This window comes from Lemur catta, chromosome 10, assembly GCF_020740605.2.
Source record: "Lemur catta isolate mLemCat1 chromosome 10, mLemCat1.pri, whole genome shotgun sequence".
Lineage (NCBI taxonomy): Eukaryota > Metazoa > Chordata > Mammalia > Primates > Lemuridae > Lemur > Lemur catta.
Genome location: NC_059137.1, coordinates 21,822,512 through 21,846,771, shown reverse-complemented (window position 1 = coordinate 21,846,771; position 24,260 = coordinate 21,822,512). Strand labels below are relative to the sequence as shown.

General features: G+C 38.7%; 1 protein-coding gene across 3 annotated transcripts in view; it reads left to right on the top strand.

The window, feature by feature from the left end:
* Positions 1 to 4,163: 4,163 nt before the first annotated feature.
* Positions 4,164 to 24,260, top strand: part of KIAA1958 (KIAA1958 ortholog) — a 140,009-nt gene continuing 119,912 nt past the window's right edge. For 2 of the 3 annotated variants that reach the window (XM_045563613.1, XM_045563612.1), the window contains exon 1: positions 4,164 to 4,313. The gene's annotated coding sequence lies outside the window, so the exon portion shown is untranslated. Of the gene's footprint in view, positions 4,314 to 4,742; positions 4,820 to 24,260 lie in introns of those variants that run through there. The other variant, XM_045563615.1, reaches the window with a different exon arrangement.

The following is a 24,260-nucleotide window of genomic DNA, read 5'->3' as shown; positions in this document are numbered from 1 at the left end:
ACTGTTGTAAATGTGGTCCCTTGTGGACCAAAACATCATTATGTGGCATAACTATAATAAATTTCCTCTGTTTCATGCATTTTGGTTTCACCTCCTCATTGTGTCTCACCTGACTGACACACCTGCACATAACTTTCTCCTGGGCAGGACTCTCTTAGAAAGTGGCTAACTTGGCTTATGGCCACTCTCAAGAGAGAAACCTCAAGAGCAATTTAGAAAGAAACCATAACAATAAAAATTACAATAATAACCACTTCATTCCTTTTTATTGCCAACTAATATCTCATTGTATGGATATACTGCATTTTATCCTTCCATGAGTTGATGGACATTTGGGTTGTTTCCACTTTTTGGCTATTATAAATAATGCTGCTATGAACATTTATGTACAAGTTTTTGTGCTGACAACTTAATTTCTCTTGGTCATATAGTTAGGTGAATTGCTGAATCATATGATAACCTTATGTTTACACTTTTGAGGAACTGCTAGTCTGTTTTCCAAAGTGCCTGCACCATTTTACAATCCTGCTAGCAATGAATGAGAGTTCTGATTCTCCACATCCTCACCAACACTTGTTACTGTATTTTTTATTATAAGCATCTTGGTAGTTATGTAGTGGTGTTCTATTGCGGTTCTGATTTGCGTTTCCCTGATAGCTCTATTTGTTTTTTTAAAAAAGATCTTAGCTCTCTAGTGAAATTCTCCATTCTGTTATTTATGTTCTTAAACATATTAAACATAGCTATTTGAAAGTTTATATCTAATAAGTACAATATCTGGATCATATGTGCATCTGTTTCTATTGCTTTTTTTTCTTCTTGGCTTTTGTTCAGTGAGTCTTTTTCCTCAGCATATTTGGTAATTATTGGTGGAATGCCAGACACTGTATTTGAAAAATTATAGTCTCTTCCACCAAAGAAGATTGTTTTTTTTTTTCTGGCAGAGAGAACATGGGAAGATCATCTTGATTCAACTAGGGATTGAGGTATTTCAAGGTTGTGTTTTAAGAATTATTGGGGCTATTTCTGATTTTCTTTTACTCCCAAGGGGTAGTTCTTAAAGGATCTCAACTGAAAGTCTGGGGTACTTACCAGGATCCTTCCTTTTTCTTTCTTTCCAGTACCATAAGGCAGCCAGAGATTTCTGCTTACATTGTCTTTTCTCTCAGTAGTTGCTTTCTGCTTGTTTTCTTGGCTTCTTGCCCTTTGCTTGTGTAGGATAGGAATCAGCAAATGCCTTGAGGAGAAATGGCATGTAGAGTGATTAACTGTTTTTACTGTGATTGCTTTCTCTGGGATCTTGGCTTCTTAAGTCCAAGCATGCCTTAATAGACTTGACCTCCAAATTTTTATCTCCAGGCCAATAAGACTATGGTTCTAGGATGCTTCTTTCTGGCTTTTATCCTAGACACAAATCAACAATGTCCTGGAAAGAAAAGTGGCTGAGAAGGTAGGCTCACTTTAATGCATTTCCCTTCTTCCTAGGCTCTTGGACTCTCAAGCCCTGGCTGACAAAGCTTCTCCCCAATAGCTTTAGAAAGACTTTTTTTCTATTTTTTTGTCACCCAGTCTAGACTGCAGTGGCCCAATCAAAGCTCACAGCCTCAAACTCCTGGGCTTAAGTGATCCTCCCACCTCAGCCTCCCAAGTAGCTGGGACTACAGACACGTGTGCCAACATATCCAGCTAATTTTTAAATTATTTTTTGTAGAGATGGGGTCTCACTATGTTGCCTAGGCTGGTCTCAAACTCCAAGCCTCAAGTGATCCTCCCGCCTCATGCTCCCAAAGTGCTGGGATCACAGGTGTGAGCCACTGTGCCCAGCCTTTTTTTTTAAACAGCTTTTATAGTTCTCAGTGGGGGAGTTAGTTTGTTCAACAAGGTATTCCACCATAGCTGGAAGCTTGCATCTTTGAAAAAGTTCATTACGATGGAAATATCCTCTAAACAAATAGGACTGCATCTGTTCAAGAAAGTTTATTGTGGTAAAAAAAAAACCCACATAATACAAAATTTACCCTCTTAACTACTTTTACATATACAGTTCAGTGGTGTTAACTATAGTTACGTTGTTGTGTAACAGATCTCTAATAAAACTTCTTCATCTTGCAAAAGTGAAATTCTACTCACTGAACATCATCATATCCCCATTTCCCCCTCCACCTACCAGCTGGCAACCACTGTTCTACCTACTGCTTCCGTGATTATGACTATTCTAGACATCTCGTAAGTAGAATCATACAGTGTTTGTCCTTTTGTGAGCGATTTATTTTACTCAGCATAACGTCCTCAAGGTTCATTGATATTGTAGCATATGAGAGGAACTGTCTTCCTTTTTAAGGCCAAGTAATATTCCATTGGGTGTATATACTTCATTTTCTTTATCCATTCATCCATTGATGGACATCTGGGCAGCTTCCATCTCTTAGCTATTGTGAATAGTGCTGTAATGTACATGGGGGTGCAGATATCTCTTCAAGATCCTGTTTTCAGTTCTTTTGGATGTATCCCCAGAAGTGGGATTGCTGGATCATACAGTAGTTCTATTTTTAGTTTTTTGAGGACTCTCCATACTGTTTTGTATAGTGGTTGTACCATCTTATATTCCCATCAGCATTGCACAAGGGTTTCAATTTCTCCACAGAATTACATCTTTGGAATGCACAGCAATTCACTATGTGGGTTTTTTGGGGGTTTTCTTGTACAAACATTATTGTGTCAAAAATGTTTACGCAGATTTTTAAATTCAGTTTGGACCACGAAAGTGTTGATAGAGGAAGGAAGGTGTTAAGAACACCAACCTGAATCAGCTCTGGAGACTGACAGGGGCTGGTGGAGGCTACTGTACAGGAAAGAACATGCCTGGCAATGGAAGTTACCTGCCCGGGTTTCTTATGACCCTGAATCCTTTATCGTTTGTTGAGCAGTTAGCCTCATTCTCTGCCTCAGTCACGTTCTTCTCTCCCCTTACTTACTAAGGTATTCCTATCACAGGTGGAGTGAGGCTGTGGACACCACAGAGGGCTAATCGGATATGCTGTAAATGTTTTTTATTACCAACATCACTGTTTTGGAGATGCTCAGTGCTGTAAGTAGAAAGGGAGTTAAAAGCATGGATTCCTGGAATGAATCTGGGCTCCTCCAGTTATCTACGTGATCTTGAGCTTAATTTCTCTGTGCCTCAGCTTCCTTATCCATAAATGACAATGTTAATAGCACCTACTTCATAGAGTCCTTAGGATTAAATGAATTCGCTAAGCACTTAGTGCAAACCCTGGGTACACAGTAAGCTCCATGAAAGTGTCAAGTAAAATAAAGGTGGACGAAGCCTGGTAGCAGGTAGCATGTCCAGCCTCACCTTTGCCGTGCTGAGCCGTACAGGTGGTTTCCTTGTGTCCCTGGTGTGCTGGGGGACCTAGTCTTAGCGTGTTTTAGGTGTTATTAGGCAGCGTTGCAGTTGGATATTAGGCACTTCCACTGGGCAGCGGTGACTGGTGACTGCGGGCTGCATTTAGCATGTCGTTCGAAGGAAGGTGTTCTTGCATATCCCTGGGTGTACAGGTGACTCTACTCAATGTGTTATAACACATCTAAGAACGGAGCAGGTTTTGTCTGCTCCTGGCGTTTAGGTGGAAACGTTTAGAGCTCCGAGGGGAAGCGGGACCGCGACTCGGGGCGTCTGGTAGGAGGCGGCGTCGCACAGCTCCGAATGTAGCGGGGACCCTGGCTCCATACCCGTCGGGGCAGCAGGGGCCGAGCTTGAGCACGCAGAGGGCGGGCTGTTCCCAACCTCCCGGGCCAGCGCGCCGGCCGCCGCGTGCGCGCGTGTTGTGCAGCGGCAGGGTCGGTCCACACCTCCTCCGGGCAGCGACGACCGCGAGCTCGGTACGTGCCGTAGGAGGTGTCGTTACACACTTCCTGTGGGTCTCGCCGACCACGGCGCGTTTCCGGTGCCGGCAGGAGCCCCGGGTCCGAGCCCCCGCCCCGCTCGCCGGCCCCGCCCCGCCCCGCCTGCGCCCCGCCCCCCGCCCGCCCGCCGCGCTCCGAGCCGGGCGCGCGGAGCTCGGGGCGCACGGAGCGGCGCGCGCCGGTCGGCCGAGCCAGGCTGGCGCCCCCGCCCCCCGCCCCGCGCCCCACTCCGCCGCCCGCCGGGCGCCTTCCGCGCTCCACCTGCCTTCGGTGCCCGGCCCTCCGGCCGCTCTTCTCCCGCCCTCGCTCCCCTCCGTCCCGCCCCGTCCAGCCCCGGCTGCCCGGCGCCCGCAGGCCCCCCCCGCCGCCCGCGTTCCTATGGACAGACGCACAGACACCTGCAGGTGGGTGAGAGCCCGCGCGCGGGGCGGGGACGAGCGCGCCGACGCTGCGACCCGGGCGGGGAGTTCCTTTGTGTGTGGGGGGCGGCCGCGCCGCGGGCTGGTCCGCTTCCCCCTCGGCGGCCGCTCGGTGACCCGGCCGAACCCTCCTTTTGTCTCCTCTGTGGGGAGCGAGGCCGTGGTGAGGGCAGAGAGCGGGCGGTCGGCGGCGGCGGCGGGCTGGCGGGGTGTGAGGGGCAGAGAGCCCCGGCGGCCGCTCCGGGCTGGCTGCCCGGGGCCGGCCCCCCGCCCGGCAGCTCCGGTCGCCACGGCGGCCGCGGGCGCGCTGCGTGGGTCTGGCTCTCCTGCTCCTGCTCCTGCTCCCGGGTCTGTTGGAGGTGGGAACGAGGGCGGGAAGGAGGAAGAAAAGATCTACCCTCTTAGTTTCCAAGTCTTGAGGTGGTTGTGGAGAAAGAGAGGTGGTTCAGGGCTTTGCCCGACTTGTTTCCTTCCTCGGGAGGCACACCGAGGTGCGTTTGGGGCGTGTGTGGAGGAACATGCAGCGCTTCGCTCCCTTATTTATTGTTTCTAGCGGAGGAGGGCTTTCTCCAAGAGGGCTCTTCCGCCCCCCACCCTCATCTGAGGCTGCGCGCACAGTGATGTGTGTTTGTTATCAAATATATCAAGAAATGTATTCCCCTGGCTAGCGGGAGGTTGGACTGACCGACATCAAGTCAAAATCAAACCAAAAGCAAAGGATATGATTTTTGGTTCTCTGATGGCTTTCTTTCTTTCTTTTTTTAAGGTTAGATAAAGACTTGAAGGAAAAGAACATGGCTGGAATTTTTACAATTATATGTATTTATTTTGTTTTTTTGTTTTTTTTTTTTTGAAGTTTTGGAGTAAAGTTTTGTTTTTTCCCAGACTTGTTAGGATTAGCGTGACAGAATCTTCTGCCTGTTAGATAAACAGTTAACAAGCGAGTCAGGTAGTGACTGCTTCCGTGGTGGAGGTTAAATTGGAATGCAATAAACAATGCTCTACCTTTCCGTTTTTGCTGGTTTAAGGTACGAGATCTTTCACAGCGTAAGAGAAGAACATGGATGTTTAGAATTGATTTTTCCACCTATAATTGTGCTTTCCCTATTTTATTCTATGTATTATATGTATGTAGTCCAACGATGGGGTCGTCTGTGTTGGGTACAGTATTTTGAAAAGTACTGTAGGGTGATATTTCTGATTTCTCTTATTTAATTAGCTAGATAGATTTCTTTGTGAACAGTTGTATTTGTAGATTATTCAAATAATAAATGAGGTGTTGTATAAGTACCCGCAAAATTAATTTTACAGATTCGGATTTCTTGATGCAAGTGGGGGTTTATATCTTTGTATCGATCTCAATCTGCTGCTCACTTCTGGAAACTTTTTTTTTTTTTTTTTGCCCACTGTGTGAGAATCCATATTGATAAACTTAAGTCTGACAGTTACCAAGATTTTTTTTTTAAAAAAGCAGTTTTAGGGGGCATGCAAACAATTACATGTACAGCTATATGTAGAAAATGGAGGCTTTCTTAAAAAAATTATCATCTAAACTTGAAGGAAAAACATTATGGTGGAAAATTGTTATTTAAATTTCCATCAAGTAAAATGTAGAAATTAACCAGAAAACAATATAAAATTTAATACATTTTTAATTAGGCAAACTGATTTTTATCATTATAAAAAGAAATAGTTTAATATGCTTAGTATACTGGGTTTTTTCTAGGAGAAAAAATTATCCTGGATTCTTGCCCTAGTTACATTAACGGATTATTGCATACCTAATTTTATAAATGCCTGGCATATACATTTATGCACACTTTACTTAAAACTTAGCAGTAATCAAGCTGACCCCTTTGAGTTGATCAAATTTTATTCCTGCTTTGACTTCCAGTCTAGATTAGGTAAATGAATTTAAATTCTACACAAAGGCACAGAGCTTCGTGTGTGGCTCTGGTAGGCCCTTGACTGATGTTCCTTTTCCTTTTCCATTAAGAATAGCCCAAAGAGAAAAGGTAATGAAATTTGGTCAGGCATTATGATGAATGGAGGAATGGAGTTCTAGACCATTCTCAGAATTTCAGCTCTTAGATATACATACTCTTTATTAGCTCTTTGAAGTATTAAAAAAGATAAGCTAGCAAATAGAATTGCTTGTTTGTGTATTTACAAGGCTGTCAGTGGTAGTGATAAGTTTTAACAAAGAGTCACTGTGTAAACATTAACAGAGTGTGGCCTGTATTGAGAATTGTTTTGACAAAGTTGTAGTTGTGCCTACAGTTTTCTGGGATGTCACTGTGGTCTTTATGGAAAGCTGGCTAAAAGATGATGTCTAGGTTTTGTTTTTTTTTAATACTGATATGTGGATATTAATTATTTGCTTTTTGTGTAATTAACAATAATATTTTAGTGTAAATCAGAAGCATTCCAGAGAACTTTACATATTTTCGACTCATTTCCCTTCTGGTAAGTTAGTGTTCAGGAAGGCATATAAATTATTTTTCACTTTTCATGGTTGACATTTTTTTCTGCTGCTTTTTATCTTATGACAAATAAATGCTACTTCCAGGAAATTTGAATTTGTATAAAATTGGATTTTTAAATATAGCTGACATTTAGCAACTTCTTTTTTTAAAACAACACTAAGCTGTCTACAGTCAAATTTGATAGGCTTTACAATCCATAGACTTTTCTGGCATTTTTCTGTTTGTGGGTTATCAATGTAGTATCATTAAAGGAAACTTAAAATGGCCACTTTATGTAAACTAGAACCCTCAAATGACTAGTAGTAGTATTAGTAATAAATGGAAAACTGAAAAATAACAATTTTATTCTTTATAATAGATTTGTGACTTTCAAGTCGTTTAGCAGGTCTGACCGTGAGAGGTGTGCATAGTGACCTCTCATTCCAGCCTTTTTCGTCCTGCATTGTTTAAGAATAGCACGAACCCCAGGCTGCTTGCCGAAAATGCAGAATTCATTCTTGGATTAATATTCTGGTACCAGATGTATGAGGCTGGCTCTAAAGAAGCTTTTTCTCTTAAGTACTGTCAAAAATAGAGAAGCTGAAGATTGGAGAGAAGCCATTTATTTTGAACAGTTTATTTTCTGACAGTTTGTGTTTGTAAAGAAACCTGCTCATAATATTTACTTAAGAGATCTACATAGTTGCCTAAAGAAGCCCCACAGGTTTCTTTTTTTCTTTTAAAAAAAGTTTCCATTGAGCTTAACTCTTATGTGATACTTCTTGACTTTGCTTCTGATTAGTTGATTTATGGACTTTATTTACCAGCATGATTGGAGAATTCTTTTGCTAGACTGAAATTGCACTCTGCCTGTGCTCTGGTCCGTTTCCTAGGTAACAAATGCACTGCATAGATTCCATAATGAGGACTGTGGTTGGCTAGTTACTGTGTAAATTCTGTTGTTTGGTAAAGCTTAGTCTCAAATTCAAATAAAGGTCAAGAAACCAAAAGTACTGAAAATGCAAATTTTTGAATTTTATTTTGTATCCAGTGCCAACAAAGTTTAATAGGCTTTTCTGGAGAAAGGCAAATTATGCAGCCATATTCAAGTTTGTTTTGCAAAGTCTTAGACTTAAACAGTTGGAGAGCTTTTTTCTCTGTTTCATACTGATAATGCTAATGGCTCTAGTGAAAAAGAGGATATATTTCGGGAACATGTTATCACACTTGCAAATAACAGAAAGCAAAGGGTTGTGGTCTAGGACATCAGCAATACTTTTGTATTGAAAGGAAAGTAACATATATGTCTTAAAAGAAAAATTATACACTTTGCATGAGATGTAATTTTTAAAAACTTTAAGAAGACATTAAAACATTTAAGATATCTTTTAAAACATTAAAAATCTTACCATAAAATGAAGCATTTTTACTCTAGCTTTTTTCCTTCTCATTTTCCTGAACTTTGGCTGGCCTAGGACAGGGAGCAGGTTCCCCCTTGGTAGCTGTACGTTAAAGAATAGCTTTCCCTTCTGCCTTACTCTCCTGTTAAAATATATGGCCTCTGTAACTCTAGATGCAGGACAAAAAGTAATATGTGTTGAATGGCCAGTAATTAGCTGCTTTAAAAAAAAAAAAAAAACCTGCAAAGAACCAGAATTCCATTAAAACCCATTACAAATGTCTTTTCACTTGATGCTTAAAAATGTTTTTTGTTTGTTAATCATCAAGATTTTGTTAGCTGAACATTAAAAGAAAATACACAGAACTCTTTTTAACTTCTAAAGGATTATACAAAGTTGCCTCTGTTACTTTCCCTTGCTTTGCTGGATTGTTTTTGGATTATTCATTTACCTTTTGGTTAACTTTCGTTTTAGGGATAGGATACATGTTGGTTGGATTCTTTCTCTTTCTGGTTTTCCTCAATACTGACACTACTTTATAACCTTTTCTGTCCTTTTCTAATTGCAAATATTGTATCCCTTCAGTTTTTCCTTATATTTTCCCTTGTAAATATTTATTATTATTAAATTTTATCAATTGTATTATTTAAGGCATAATCACTACATATCAAAACTCCCTCTTTCTGTTACAAGACTTCATATTTCTGGGACAGAGTTAACAATATTTGTGAATTCTTAAGTAGCTAGGACTACTTCTTTCTCCCAGTATTAGTTTGCTGGAGTTGCCATGACAGAGAATCACAGGCTGCATGGCTTAAACAACAAAAATTTATCTTTTTATAATTCTGGAGGCTAGAAGTATGACATCAGGGTGTTGGCAGGTGGGGTTCTTCTAAGGCCTCCTTCCTTGGTTGATAGTTGGTTATCTTGCTAAGGTGTCTTCACATGTTTTCCCTCTGTGCCTAACTGTGTCCTAATCTCCTCTTCTTGTAAGGACATCTGTCATATTGGGATAGGGCTCACCCATATGACTTCATTTTACCTTAGTTACTTCTATTAAAGGCCCTATCTCTCCAAATATAAGTCACTTTCTGATGTAGCAGGGGTTAGGACTTGAACAGATGAATTTGAGGGGGACACAATTCTGCCCATAACACAGTCTGTCTCTCTGCCTATTGCTTTTCATACATATGTACATACATACTTTACTACATATGTGTGATTTTTGCAGTGGTTTCATCTTTCATGTCTTGTTTACTCTATAGTCACTTGAATGCCAAGCCCCAATACAGAGCAATATAATCAACTTTCTGTCATTAAAAATAAAGTAGGTAAAGGCTTTATTTTGTTTTTCACTCTCCTTTATTTTTAAATACTTTATTTTGAATGGTTTAAAGTAGAAAATTCTTAATAATTGGTTTGGAATACTAGAGAATATCATTGTGGCCAGATTCAGTGGGGTTGCTAACACTGTTATTTTCTTGCAAGTTCTGTGGACATGTTTCTTTTGGTGCTCTTTTTCAGATATTGGTCTTGCTGCTTTCATGGTAAGTTATACACCATCCTAGTCATTTCACACATGTCTGATGACTCTTGAATCTAATATCCAGTCAAGGCCTCTCTCCTACTACCCACTAGATATAGTCAGTTGATATTCTATAAGCATTTCATATTCAGTGTGTCCCAAGCTTATTTATTATCTTCCTCTTCAAATCTGTGTCTTCCCTTTTATTCCCTAGTGCAGTGTGTTGGTACCACCACCTTCCATCTGTTTTCCCAGTCCAGAAATTTAGTAGTTATCTCTGATTCCTCCTTTACTCTCAGTTTCATCTTCCATACATATTCAAGCTCCCCAGTCAATTCTTGCTCCCCAGGATTTCTCAGTTCTGCCTGTTTGCCCTATATGAATCACATACTACTCTGTTACCTTTATATTAGTCTTAGTTCTACAGTTAAATATGTTCTGTGGGGAGCACAAGTCCTTATGATAAGGCTTCTGTATCATCATTTAGTAGTCTGAAATTCATTGAATCCTTATAAATGGTTCATATGAAAAATATCCCCTGCCTTTCATATTTGATACTTTTTACCTATTTGACCAGTTTGGTTGAATAAAAAAACTTTTACTTGACTCACATTTTTTCCCCTCAAGCATCTTACAAAATGTAAGAACTCTTTTTTTCTTCCCTCATCTGCCCAGTTGCTGATCTTTTGTAGGTCCTATTTTTGTAGGTGTTTTAGCCCTGAATACTTATTTAGGGCACCTTATCACCTGGTTTTGTTGAACATCGTGTGGGTCCCCCGCCTCATTGAGATAATTGTAGATACACTTAAAATTATAAGACATAATACAGAGGTTCTTTGCATACTTTTCTCAGCTTCCCCCACTGATAACATTTTGTAAAGCTATATTTATAATATCACAACCGAGATATTGACTTTTTATGGACTGAGTTGTGTCCCTCCAGATTCATATGTTGAAGCCCTAACCCCCAGTACCTCAGAATATGACAGTATTTGAAGATAGGACCTTTTCTTAAGAGGGTGATTAAGTTAAGAGACTGATGGGGTGGGCCCTAATCTAATGTAGTCTGGTGTTGGACACACAAAGGTATCAGGGGGGTGCACACAGAGGAAGAGCTATGTGAGGACTCAGTCTGCAAGCCAAGGAGAGAGGCTTCAGAAGAAAGTAAGCTTGATCTTGGAATTCTAGCCTCCAGAATTGTCAGAAAATATTAATAAATTTCTGTTGTTTTAGCACTCGGTTTGTAGTATTTTGTTATGGCAGCCCTACTAAACTGATTCATAGATATTGATACAGTCCACTGCTGTTACTTAGATTTCCTGTTTCACTGGTACTCAGTGAGGTTCAATACAGTTGTATCACCTATTTAGGTTTCTGTTTCCACCAGCCTCTCTACCTCTCCCTTGCCCTGATTCATAACCTGTTTGTATGATTAGATTTGTGGAGAGTCTAAAACTCAGCCTCTGCCACCATCTTGCTTGCTTCACCCTCTTGCTTAGAAGTCTTTGGTTTATTTTTAAGTAGGTTTTTTTGTTGTTGTTGTTATTTTGGAAGACTATTTTTTTTTCCTGTTTATCAAAGGGGACAAATATCTGATTAGGTAAGAAAGAGTAAGATACGCAATAAGCTGATTATTAATAGCTTTTCTAATTTATCTGGCTTATAGTGATATGCCAATACATATTTTTTGCAATGAATTTAATTCTTTTCTAAATTACTCAGATTGTTAACATTTTCATGATAATGCTGGTTCAGCAGTTTTCTTTGTTTATCTGGAAGCTTCAGAAAACAAGATGCTCTACATTAGTGGATTTCCCATATAACTAAAGTTTATCTCCTGGACAAAACTGAAGATTTTAATCATTTTTAGTGAAGATATTCCTCAAATGTAGTTTAAGTAGGGGTGGCATTTCAGTTTGTTTTTGGAAATCTGACAAAGGAATCCTTTTCTGGCATCAGGATGAACCCAAGCAGATATAGAAAAATTTTAAGATTTTTTTTTCCTTCTTTGGAAAATTTGCTTAAGTTTTCTGCTCTGGAGTTTTGCAACTTTAGGTCAGTTTTCCACAACCAATTCAAGGAAGAATCAGTCCACCCAACTGACAAATCCATAAGATTCACTGATTTACCAAAATCTTGTTTAAACAGCTTTTGAAGATTTTTTTTTAGTTTTTTTGATATTGATATGACTTAACATACATAACATGCATAAATCTTATGTGTAGAGTGGAGTGCATTTTTTCCCTTTTATTGTTAGTTGACTCATAATTGTACATATCTATGGGATACGATGATATTTCAATATGTGTACACGGTGTATAATGATCAAATTAGGGCAATTAGCATACCCATCACCTCAAACATTTCTTTGTGTTGTGAACATTCAAAATCCTCTCTTCTAGCCTTTTGAAAATATACAGTAAGTTATAGTTAATCATATTCATGCAATAGTGCTGCAGTATACCAGAATTCATTTCTCCTATCTAGATGTGACCTTGTATCTGTTGAACGACCTCTCCTCATGCTCCCCTCTCCCCCATTCTTCCTGGCCTCTCATACTTCAATTCTACTCTTTACTTCCATAATCTCAAAATTTTTTTTTTTTTTACCTCCTACATATGAGTGAGAACATGCAGTATTCGTCTTTTTTCTTTTTAAAATGTTGAAGTATAATGTACTTACAAAAATTGAACATATCAATGTGTACAGTTGATTAATTTTTACAAATTGAATGCATGTGGCTAGCACTCAGATCAATCAACAGGACATTATTGGCACCCCTTGTGCTCCTTCCAGTATCTAACACAGCCTTTCTGAAAGAAAATAAATATCCTAACAGATTGCTGAGTCATAGGGTATACATACTCAGCTTTAGTAGTTACTGCCAGTTTTCTGAAGTAGCTTTATCAAAGAAAAAAGAAAAATAAAGAAATGAATAAAAACCAAAGTAGCTACATCAATTTATACTCCTACCAGCATCATGTAGGTATTCCAGTTGCCCTGCTTCCTTATAATTTTCATTTTGAAAAGTAGTTTGACAGAACATATCAAGAGCCATAAATATATTCATACCAGTTTATCTGGTAATTTTACTAATTGAAAAGGTAGAAAAAAATACATGCACAAAAACATTCAATGAAGCGGTCTAAATCTGGCCTGCTGTGACCCCAAATCATTTGTTGTCTGTGGCTCCTTTTGTGTTGCAGTGGCAGGGTTGAGTAGTTATGATGGAGACCTTGTAAAAGCAGAAAATATTTACCATCTGATCCTCTCTGGAAACAGTTTGCTGACCCCTACATTAGAGCATTATTTGGACTAGTAAAAAATTGGTGATAACCAGTGTGTCCATCAGTAGGGAAATTATTAGATAAGTCCTCGATGAAATTGGATATAGCCATTTAACTGGATGATTATAGAGATTATTTAACCAGCAAATATTTATTGGGCATTTGGCATGTGTTAGGTACTTTGCTAGACACTAGGAAATCAATAAAGACAAAATACCTGCCCTCATAGAACTTAAATTTTTGTAATGAATATAGAGAATAAACATGTAAATAAAAAGTAAGATAACGTGTAAGGGGTAAGTGTTAAGAAGAAAACAGTAGGGAAGGTAGATATGAAATATTTCAGGGTGAGGTCTTGATGTTTTAGGTAGAGTTGCCAAGGAAGATCTCACTTTAGAGAAAGTGACTTTTGAGTAAAGACTTAAGCAAGAGAACTTGATATGCCGGTATCTTGAGGGAGAGTATTTGAAGCAAAGGAAACACTAAGTACAAAGGGTCAGTTGGAAATTTGCCTTATATGTTCTAGGAACAAGAATGTCAAGGGCTGCAGTGGAGTGAAGGAAGGGGAGAGTCACAGGGAAGACAGACAGTTGCAGGAGGTTGGACAGGTAATTGATAGGGGAGGGCAGATCACATAGAACCTGTGGCAAAATGAAAAATCGCTATTATAAGTTGTTCAAGTAGGGAAAAAAAAGAATGATCTTTCTTCCTTCCATTTTCCCTCCCTCCCTAGTTATGACTGTCATTTAAAGCTATACATAAGGAAAAGATTGGAAGAAAATACCTAAAATGCTAATAGTGTTAACTGGGGTTATGAACTATATTTTTTTGTTTTCTTTTTGCCACACTTTCTGTAATTTGGCTATATTTTATAATAAAAAGCATATTTAGAAACCTGAAATGTATTACTTATTTATGTCTTTGAATAACTTAGAAATCAAGTACTTTAGATCTTTCCCAAGTTGATTGTAACCTGACCTTATTGATGGTGGGCAGCAGTGCGTTAAATCATCTATGAAATTTTTGGTTTTTAAATTACATATTAACTGTTCAGTGTTTTAACCAGAAGGAACTGTAGAAATGACCTGTTTTAACCCTGTTCTTTAATGGGTGGGGAAATGATCTGGAGAAGTGAAGGAACTCAGCTTCTAGTTCCTTTTCATAGATGTCTGTATGTTTCATCACCATTTAGTCTGAGATTATCCAGCACCTGAGTGATTTTTGTGATTAATAATTAGTCTAATCTTTATCATAAAAAGACAGTATTTGAAAATGATGAAATCTGAATCTGTTTTGTTCAAATCTTCTCAGTGATAAAACCACTATAAACAAATATGGTGCCAATAATGAATTAGAATCGGGATTCTAATGAGTCCCCTGGTTAAGAGCAGACTTTGCACTCAGACCACTTGGATTTGAATCTTGTTTCTGGCCCTTATTAGCGTATAACTTCTTTGTGCTTTAGTTTCCACATTTATAAAATGGGTATAATACTAAGTATTATGTATAGCTCACAGGGTTGTTGTGCGTATTAACTGAATTCATGTGGGTAGATTGCCAGGCACATATGATGAATTATTATTGAGACTGAAAAATCTAGAAGAGAATGTATTTGAACACTAGATACCAGAGAAAACTCTTTGAATTGTAGGGTTTAAACTCTATATGTGTCTCCCTACTTTGATTTTGTAGGTAACATATAGTAATTTACTAAAAACATTTTAAAACTAATCGTCTTAATTAGCATAGTGGTTTCAAATTGTGTGCTCTTGTAGCACCTTATGCTATCAACCCTTCACAGATAGTTATCAAATTTTGGAGAAAAGGATGTTTATTTTTATTTCAGTAGGAGAAATACTGTGATTGAGGCGAACAGCCTGAGTGGTCAGGTGATGAAAAGTGGGCCAGGATGCATGGTGAAAGGCAAACCACAGGTCCAGTGAGCTCTAGGAAAGATTGCTTGTTTACTGGAGCAGGCAAGAACTTTGCTTTGTAAGTATGTAGGTCAGGGCAGTTAAAAGCTCTATTTAAACTGACACACAATGGTGAAGAGGGAACAAGTAGAGAGTGATGAATGAGTATGTAACCCTGTCCTTTGAAGTGCGCCACCAAAATTATAGCATTTGAATGTCCCCTAACAACAGAGAGACTGAAGACCACTGGACTCATAAAATACGTATAATTAAGAATGAACAAATTTTTTGTTTTTCTATAAAATAAATTATTTAAGAAAATATATAGTAAAGCTTTTGGTAAAATTTGAAGTATGAAGAAAAATGAAATTTAATGTATTATAGTGCTATGACAGTTTGTGAAAACAAACATTTGATTATTTTTCTTTGTGGTAATTAAGTATGTATACAGTATGTCCCTAATATGTTTTGTGTTTGTGACTGCTTAGGGATTGCACAAGATTCTATTTTCTTTTTACTGGGAAAAATCAAATCTTTTTGCAGTGCTGATTTTATTTTCTTTAATTTTAAATTTCAAAAGTTTTACTTTTTCAAACTGCTTTTATTTTATTTTTTTCCATAGCTGGATATATGCAAATACAGTCTGCAGTGTTTGTGCCACACTAACTTTATCAGGAAGTTTTTGCCTTCCTTGCAGGATCATGAGTTGTAATCTAGGGTTTCTGTGGGCACATTAATTCTGAATAGAACCTGAGATTGTGCTTAACTAGAAGTGTGGTGGTTTTGGTAGTGAGTTTATAACAGAACTCAGGTACTTATATACTCAGTGGTCACTGCCTTTGTAGCAATTGTGGTATTTAATTGAACCCAAAGGTCACTTGGAATTTTCCTAGCCCATTACATTAGACCTCTGAGAAAAATTTTTTAAGTGCAATTCAATATTTATGATTTAGTTAATAGTTAAGCTAAGGACTTTTAGAAGCATTTGGGGGTAGAGGGAAGGAAGCCATACATTTACAGAGACCCTGCTGAAGCATGAAATTGTGACACTGAATTAGCCTTTCTTTTCCAGCTTTCTGCTGATGCACTAGGGCTGTGGTCCAAGGAGTGGCATATGACTCTCAGAGTCTCCCTGTAACACCTTTGCCAATCATTCTTTTCGGGGCATAGGTTAATATATCATATGCATATAAGAATGCTCAGGAAGGATATGTGGAATCTCTCTTTACGTTTTAAGAAATGACTACCATTGAGTATTTTAATTTGGTTCTTTTGAATGGGAATTTTTGTTTTGTATGACAAATGTATAGCATCAGCAGCAAGGTAACTAAATATATATCTACTGGGATATCAATCAAACCTCTGTACCTATAAGATCAAAGTATGACCCTAAGATACTGTATCTTTTATGTTTTCTTGGTAATTCTTAATATTTTTGTGGATTTTTGACCTCTTTGAGACTCAGATAAAAACTTAAGACTCTTCTCAGAAAATGCACATATGTGTACATGCAACATACAATTTTGTATATGTTTTAAAAAAACGTGAACTCTCCTGATGCATTATGCAAACATTCTCTATTTTGTGTATTTACATTTTAGCATATGACTTTCTTCTAAGAAACTTTAAAGGTTTGAGATAAGGATTAAGAGTGAGCTTCTGGGCTTCCAGGGAAAATTTATTTTTTGAGGGAGATTAATATGGTATTTTTCCATCAGAAATCCATTATAACTTGTTTTTTTCTGATAAATGTACTAGTGTGCATCTGGTTAAATCATTCTTCTGCACTGTAGGTTATGGAAAAATAGTGTCTTACTACTGGTGTATTCACAAAGGCAGTCTAGCAAGGAAAAATTAAAAAGCTTAAATTCTCATTCTCATTTCTAAGGGAATAAAGAGGAAGAATTCATTATGTCAAGCATTGCAAATAAGCATGTATTAAAGCAGCTACATATGATGATGGCACATTGTTGGAACATCCTACGAAAGATAATTTGCATGGAAGATGATTATTCAATAGGGCTTTAATTTACAAGAAACATTCTACCATTTAATTGAGCCCTTTACACACACTGCTTCGCTTCAATAGATTGCATTTGCTCCCTGCATATGTACAATGCCATAAGGGTGGTTAAAATCTGATTCAGTCTAGCTGGAAGGTGAAACAACAGCTGAAAGTCATGTCATAAAAATATACATTATTAAACATCTGAGGATTGTTTTTGAAATTGGTTTTCTGTTGGCTGGTTTATGCCATAAAGCTGATTGTCTAATTTTTTTTCTAGTAAGATTTTTCTAAGATTATTGAGCCCTGCTGGCCACTAGTTAAACTATATCGTTCAATTTATAATTTTTTCACTTTTATAGGCCATCCACCTATTTGTACTTTTTGCAAAATGAACAAATGTAGCCTGCATCTATAGTCATTACAGAAAGAAAATTATTTGGTGATAAGGAAGATACTAAAATAAACATTTCAGCAAATAGCTGACTTGTGATTAAAATACCTAGAAAGATAATACATGTTAAAAATTTTTGAAAGGGTAATGTGAATATACTTAATGTATTCTCTGTCAGTGTCAGCAGAATAGTATATAGAAAAAGCTTTATCACAGAGAAGAGGTTTTGGATGAGCCTGGAACTGACTCCTTTTGGATATTCTATCCTTGAGACATTTAAAATAACATTGTTGGCTGCGTGCAGTGGCTCATGCCTGTAATCCTAGTACTTTGGGAGGCTGAGGCAGGAGGATCTCTTGAGCCCAGGAGGTTGAGGTTGCAATGAACAGTGATGATGCCACTGCACTCTGGCCCGGGCAACAGAGCAAGACCCTGTCTCAATCAATGAATTAATAAAAAAAAAAATAAGCATTTTTGTGAGAACCAGTGGCCAGGCCCATTCTTAATGGGGAAACACTGAAAGTATGGCCAAATGAGGAAACACTGAAGGCCTGCAGGTTAAGTCAGGAGCAAGATAAGGGTGGTCATTATCACCATTGTTTTAGAGGTCCAAGTCTATGTAAGTAAGATAAGGCAACAATGGGATACAGATGTTGGAAAGGAATCTGTATGTTTGTCACCAATTGCAGGGATAGTGATGATAGAGGAAAAGAATATTCCTGAGAATAAGATGAAAGTTTGAAGTGGAGAGAAGGAAGGTTGAAACAGCTTCTGTTGGGTGCCCTCCGTGTTTTTGGTGAATGAATGCTTTCTGCTGAAAGTGGAGGGGCTGAGGGTGAAATTGGACAGCTAAGAAGAATGGGAAGAAAGGATTTGCAGCAGCTGCTGTCATGAAAAAATTATTTGGCATAGCTCCAAGGACTCAACTGAGGGTGAATTAATATGAAGACACTGTGGAGTCAGTCAACAGAGGTGGATCCTATGAGTTAGGGTGGCATTTGGATTCTTTGAGCATAAGTGATTGATTCCCTGTGTGCACAGCTTGATAACCACCTGAGTGGTTAAGCTGTTGTTCAGCCCCTTGCACAAAAGTTTACTCCTAAGATCTGGTGTTTTGACTGCATGAGGCCCTGAAGTTGAAGACCTTGTAGGATCAATTGTAAGTAAGGTAAGGGAGAAAGGAAGGATGAAATTGGGAGGAGAAGTTTGTGTGGTATTTTTGTAGTGGGCAAATCTGTCAGTGGGATGTCTTTGATTATGTGCAGAAAGGCCTACGTGGTAATTCCTACTTCCTAGAGTTGTTGAGAAGATTAACTGAATCAGATGTCACAATGGATATGAACTGTTTCCCCACAGTGCCCTACATATTGTAAACTCGTGGATAATCTACTTTAAAAACAAAGGGAAAATGTGAGACCATTTTTTTCAGACATTTAAGCAACTTTGTTACACATTCTTTTAGTTTTCAGCATCTTTTTTTTTAAGATTGAGTCACCTTGGGTAGAGTGCAGTGGCATCATCATAGCTCATTGCAACCTCAAAATTCTGGGCTCAGATGATCCTCCTGCCTCAGCTTCCTGAGTAACTGGGACTATAGGTGCACACCACCACTCCCGGATAATTTTTCTATTTTTATTAGAGATGGGATCCTGCTCTTGTTCAGGCTGGTCTCAAACTCCTGAGTTCAAGTAATCCTCCCACCTCGGCCTCCCAGAGTGCTAGGATTACAGGCATGAGCCACTGCATCAGGCCAGTATTCAGCATCTTTAAACTTTCTCTTTGCGTTGGTCCTGACCCCTGTATCTTCAGGTCTGCCTTTGCATCTTAAGAAACCTCTGCTTGAGCCTGCCACTTCTTATTCCTGTTTCTTTCCTTTCTTTCACAGATTTCTCAGGTAAATGGATTACATATGCTATCTGTTCTCTTATCATGAACTCTCTCTAATCCCAGGGAATCTGGCTGCTTCTATAATACCTCCCTTCCGCTCACAGTCTCCACAGAGCTAAACATAGATGGTAAACAAATAGTCAACTAAGTAAATGATCAGGTGAGAATAAGTGCCAGGGAGAAAAGTGACTCAAGGTAGGGAAGATGGGAGTGCCAGGCTCACATAGGGGAGGATTGCTAATTTTTGTAGTATGGTTTTGAAGGGCCTTTCTAATAAGGGGACACATGAGCAGATCTAGAGGAAGTGAAGGAGCAAATCAGGCAAATATCTAGGAAGAAAAGCATTCCAGGCAGCCAGTGAAAAATCTCTGAAGTGGGGACAATGTGGGTACATTTGCAGAAAAGCAAGGAAGATTTTGCAGATGGATCAGAGTGACCAAGTAGGGGATGACATCAGAGAGATAGGTAGGTCAGTGTGGTGTTGGGAGCACGTGGAAATTATCTTCTGCTTGCTTCTGTTTCCTCAGCGTGAGTGAGTATGAGACAGAAGGAATTGAAGATTTGAAGAGATGATTGATTAGGAAAGTGGGAATGTGTTTATGGTCTTGAGCAAAATGTGATTCCTGGACCAGCAGCACCAATATCACCTGAGAATATGTTAGAAATGCAGATTCTTGGGGCCCATCCCAGAAATACTGAATCAGAAACTCTGAGGGTGAGGGTGAACAATTTGTGTTTTAGTAAGCCCTTTGGGTTATTCTGATGCACGAAAAAGTGTGAGAACCACTGGACTAGGAAGATAAGCATAGTGCACTGAGGACCCACTTGAGTTTAGTAGTCTTAAGTTTGACATGAAAATAGTCATTAGGTTATGCTGAAACAAGAAAAGGATGAGGGAATTGAGTTTGTACAAGGGATTGTTTCAAATGAGGTACCATGGAATCTAAGTTACACAAAGAAAGAAGTGAGGACAGGGAATATGGGACAGTGAAAAGATGGTAGCATCAATTGGGTCAAGTCTAAGTTAGGGAAAGAAATTCTGACATAGGTCTGATTGATTCCAAATCCCACATGGTTTTCCTTCAGTCAAGTGTCTCCATAGCCAGTGTTTCTTGACTTTAGAATTGTATATCACAGCAAGTAATTTCAGGTCACCAGTTTTAAGTTCAAGTCATGATTCTGTCTGGCCTTGGGTAAAGTCATCTGAACCAGTCCCAATGTATGTACAGTGGGACTAAAAGTACCTAACAGTTTAGCCTCACAGTTCTTCATAAGATGAAATGAGAAATACATGTATGGAAATGTTTTGTAAATTACAAAGTCCTATCTCCTAACCTGTGCCCTCCACTTTTTCCTATACTACCTTCCTTTCTTTCTGTATCCTGTATTTTAGTCAGATAGTGCAAAGAACCCTACTTCATGGCTGTGATGAAAGTATGAATGTTATAGAAGAGTAAGACAAAAAGTATTCATGACTGTTGTAATTACTTGTAATAAAATACTGTCTTAAAAATACATTTAGACTTATACTTCTGGACAAGATGGAGTAACTAGGAGCTTATTTGCCTTTCCTTCTGTATTAAGATTTTCCAGGCTGGGCGCGGTGGCTCACGCCTGTAATCCTAGCACTCTGGGAGGCCGAGGTGGGTGGATCGCTCGAGGTCAGGAGTTCGAGACCAGCCTGAGCGAGACCCCATCTCTACTAAAAATCGAAAGAAATTATCTGGACAACTAAAAATATATATAGAAAAAATTAGCTGGGCATGGTGGTGCATGCCTATAGTCCCAGCTACTCGGGAGGCTGAGGCAGTAGGATCGCTTAAGCCCAGGAGTTTGAGGTTGCTGTGAGCTAGGCTGATGCCACGGCACTCACTCTAGCCAGAGCAACAAAGCTACACTCTGTCTCAAAAAAAAAAAAAGATTTTCCAGAGAAACAGAACCAACAGGATATGTGTATATGTTTGTATGTAAAGAGATTTTTTAAAATAAGTAATTGACTCATGTGATTATAGAGGCTGAGAAATTCTAAGATCTGTAATTGGCAAGCTGGAGACCCAGGAAAGGTGTTGTTATAGTTCTAGTCTGAGTCCAAAGGCTTGAGGACCACAAGAGCCACTGATGTCAGTTCCTGTCAGGAAGTCTACAAGTTTCTTCTCCAAGAAGAGCCAATGTTTCAGATTAAGTTCAAAAGCAGGAAAAGGCTGATAGCTCAAACAGTTAAGCAATAAGAGGTCCTTCTTACTCAGTCATTTTGTTCTATTCGGGTCTTCAGTTGATTGGTTAAGGCCCACCCATATTAGGGAGGGCAATCTACTTTGCTCAGTCTGTTGATTCAAATGTTAATCTCATCTGCAAACACCCTCACTGACACACTCAGAATAATGTTTGACCAAATGTCTGGGTACCCAGTGGCCCAGTTAAGTTGACACATTAAATTAACCATCACCAAATGATTAAAAAACTTGACAAAATAAATTAAACAGTGATTTTTCAAGACATTGGACATTGGGCAATGAAGTACTGTGATCTCTGAGAGGTTAGAAACAAACATGGTAAATCCTATGATTGCCCTACTTCACTACCTGGAAGAAGTTTTCAGGCTGTGGTACAAGAGGGGAAACAAGAGGAGCTTGCCAGTCTCCCTGATTTGAGAAGATGGGGCTGGGAGTCTGAGGAGGCCAAGGTGACTAGAGTTTATAGTTTATAGAGTTCATGGGAAGAAATAAAACCATCTTTATTCACAGATAACGTGATCCTACATATATATATATATATATAGAAAATCTCAAGAAATTCACAAGAAAGCTACCAGTGCTAGTGAATTCAGCAAAGTTGCAAGCTGCATGATTAGCACACAAAAATCAGTTGTGCTTCTCTATACAAGTAAGAAGTAATCTGAAAAGGAAATTAAGAAAACAGTTCCATTTATAGTAGCATCTAAAAGAGTAAGATACCTAGGAGTGAATTTAACCAAGGAGGTAAAAGATGTGTACACTGAAAATTATAAAACATTGCTGAAAGCAATTAACTAAATAAATGAAAATACATCCCATGTTCATAGGTAGGAAGACAATATTGTTAATATGTTGATACGCCTTAAAGCTATCCCTATCAAAATTCTAACAGCCTTTTTTACAGAAATGGAAAAACAGATCCTTAAATTCATTTGGAATTGTTAGGGGCCCTGAATAGCCAAAACAATCTTGAAAAAAAACAATAGAGTTTGAGGACTCACACTTCCTAATTTAAGAATAAGAACTTACTACAAAGCTATAATATTCAAAATAGTGTGGTACTGGCATAAGGATAGAAATACAGACCAATGGAATAGAATTGAAAGTCTAGAAATAAACTAATATATCTGTAGCCAATTGATTTTGAACAAGGGTGCCAAGTCTGTTCAATGAGGAAAGAATAGTCTCTTAAACAGATGATGCTGGGACAACTGGATTTCCACATGCAAAAAAGTGAAGTTGTACCTCAACCTCACACCATATGTGAAAATTACCTCAAAATGGATCAACAACCTAAATGTAAGAGCTAAAACCATAAAACTTTTAGAAGATGTACGGGAACATCTTTGTGACCTTGGATTTGGCAGTGGTGTCTTAGATGTGACACCAAAAACATACACAACAAAAGAAAAAAATGGATAAATTGGACTTCATCAAAATTTAAAATGTCATGCTTCAATCAGAGATTACAACACTCCTCCCTAAATAATTGCTAGAACAAGTAGCCATCAAATCAGTAAGGATACAGAAGACCGGAAAGACATCATCAACCAGCTTTATGTAATTAACAATTATAGAGCACTTCACTCAACAACAGCAGAGTACACATTGCCTTCAAATGCTTACAGAACATTAACTAAAATGAACCATATTCTGGCCTATTAAGTCTCAATACATTGGAAAAATTCAAATCATGCAAAGTAGGTTCTGTGACCACAGTGAAAAACAGTAATGTGGCTGGTCCGAAGGTAGTGAGTTATCTCACTTGATTGTTCACAGTCAGTTACAGATTGAACTCATTGTTCCACTATTTTCTCCCCTCCTCACTACTGCACTTGATTAGTCTTAAAAAAAAAAAAAAAAAAGAAAAGAAAAACAATAATGAAAGATATCTGGAAAATCCCCAAATATTTGAAAAGTCAATAATGCTGTTCTGAGTAACACATGGGTCAAAGAAGAAATTAAAAAAGGAAATTAGGAAATTATTTTTAATTAAATAAAAATGAAAACTCATCAAAATTTGTGGAATGCAAGTAAAGCAGTACTTTGGGGGAAATTTATAGCAAATAAATTCAATGATCTTAGCTTCTATCTTATGAAATTAGAATACTAAAAAATTAGCAAATAATAGCCAAAGATAGTAGAAGTATCAAAACAAATCAGTGAAATAGAAAAGAGCTGAGCATGGTGGCTCATGCCTGTAATCCCAGCACTTTGAGACACTCAGATGGAAGGTTCGCTTGGGTCCAGGAGTTCAAATTTGCAGTAAGCTATTATTACACCATTGTACTCTGGCCTGGGTGAGAGAGTGAGATCCTGTCTAAAAAAAAGAATAGACGGCCAGGTGCGGTGGGGCTCACGCCTGTAATCCTAGCACTCTGGGAGGCCGAGGCAGGCGGATCGTTTGAGCTCAGGAGTTCGAGACCAGCCTGAACAAGAGTGAGAGCCAGTCTCTACTAAAAACAGAAGAAATGATCTGGACAGCTAAAATTCTATATAAAGAAAAAAATTAGCCAGGCATGGTGGCACATGCCTGTAGTCCCAGCTACTTGGGAGGCTGAGGCAGAAGGATTGCTTAAGCCCAGGAATTTGAGGTTGCTGTGAGCTTCACTCCATGGCACTCTAGCCTGGGCAACAGAGTGAGACTCTGTCTCAAAAAAAAAAAAAAAAAAGAATAGACAATAAATGAAACCAAAAGCTGATTCTTTGAGAAGCTTCATAAAAACATAGAGTTTTCTAGCCAAACTTCCCAGAAAAGTGAGAAAAGATACAGATTTTACCAATATCAGGAATGAGAGAGATAACATCCATACCAGTTCTAC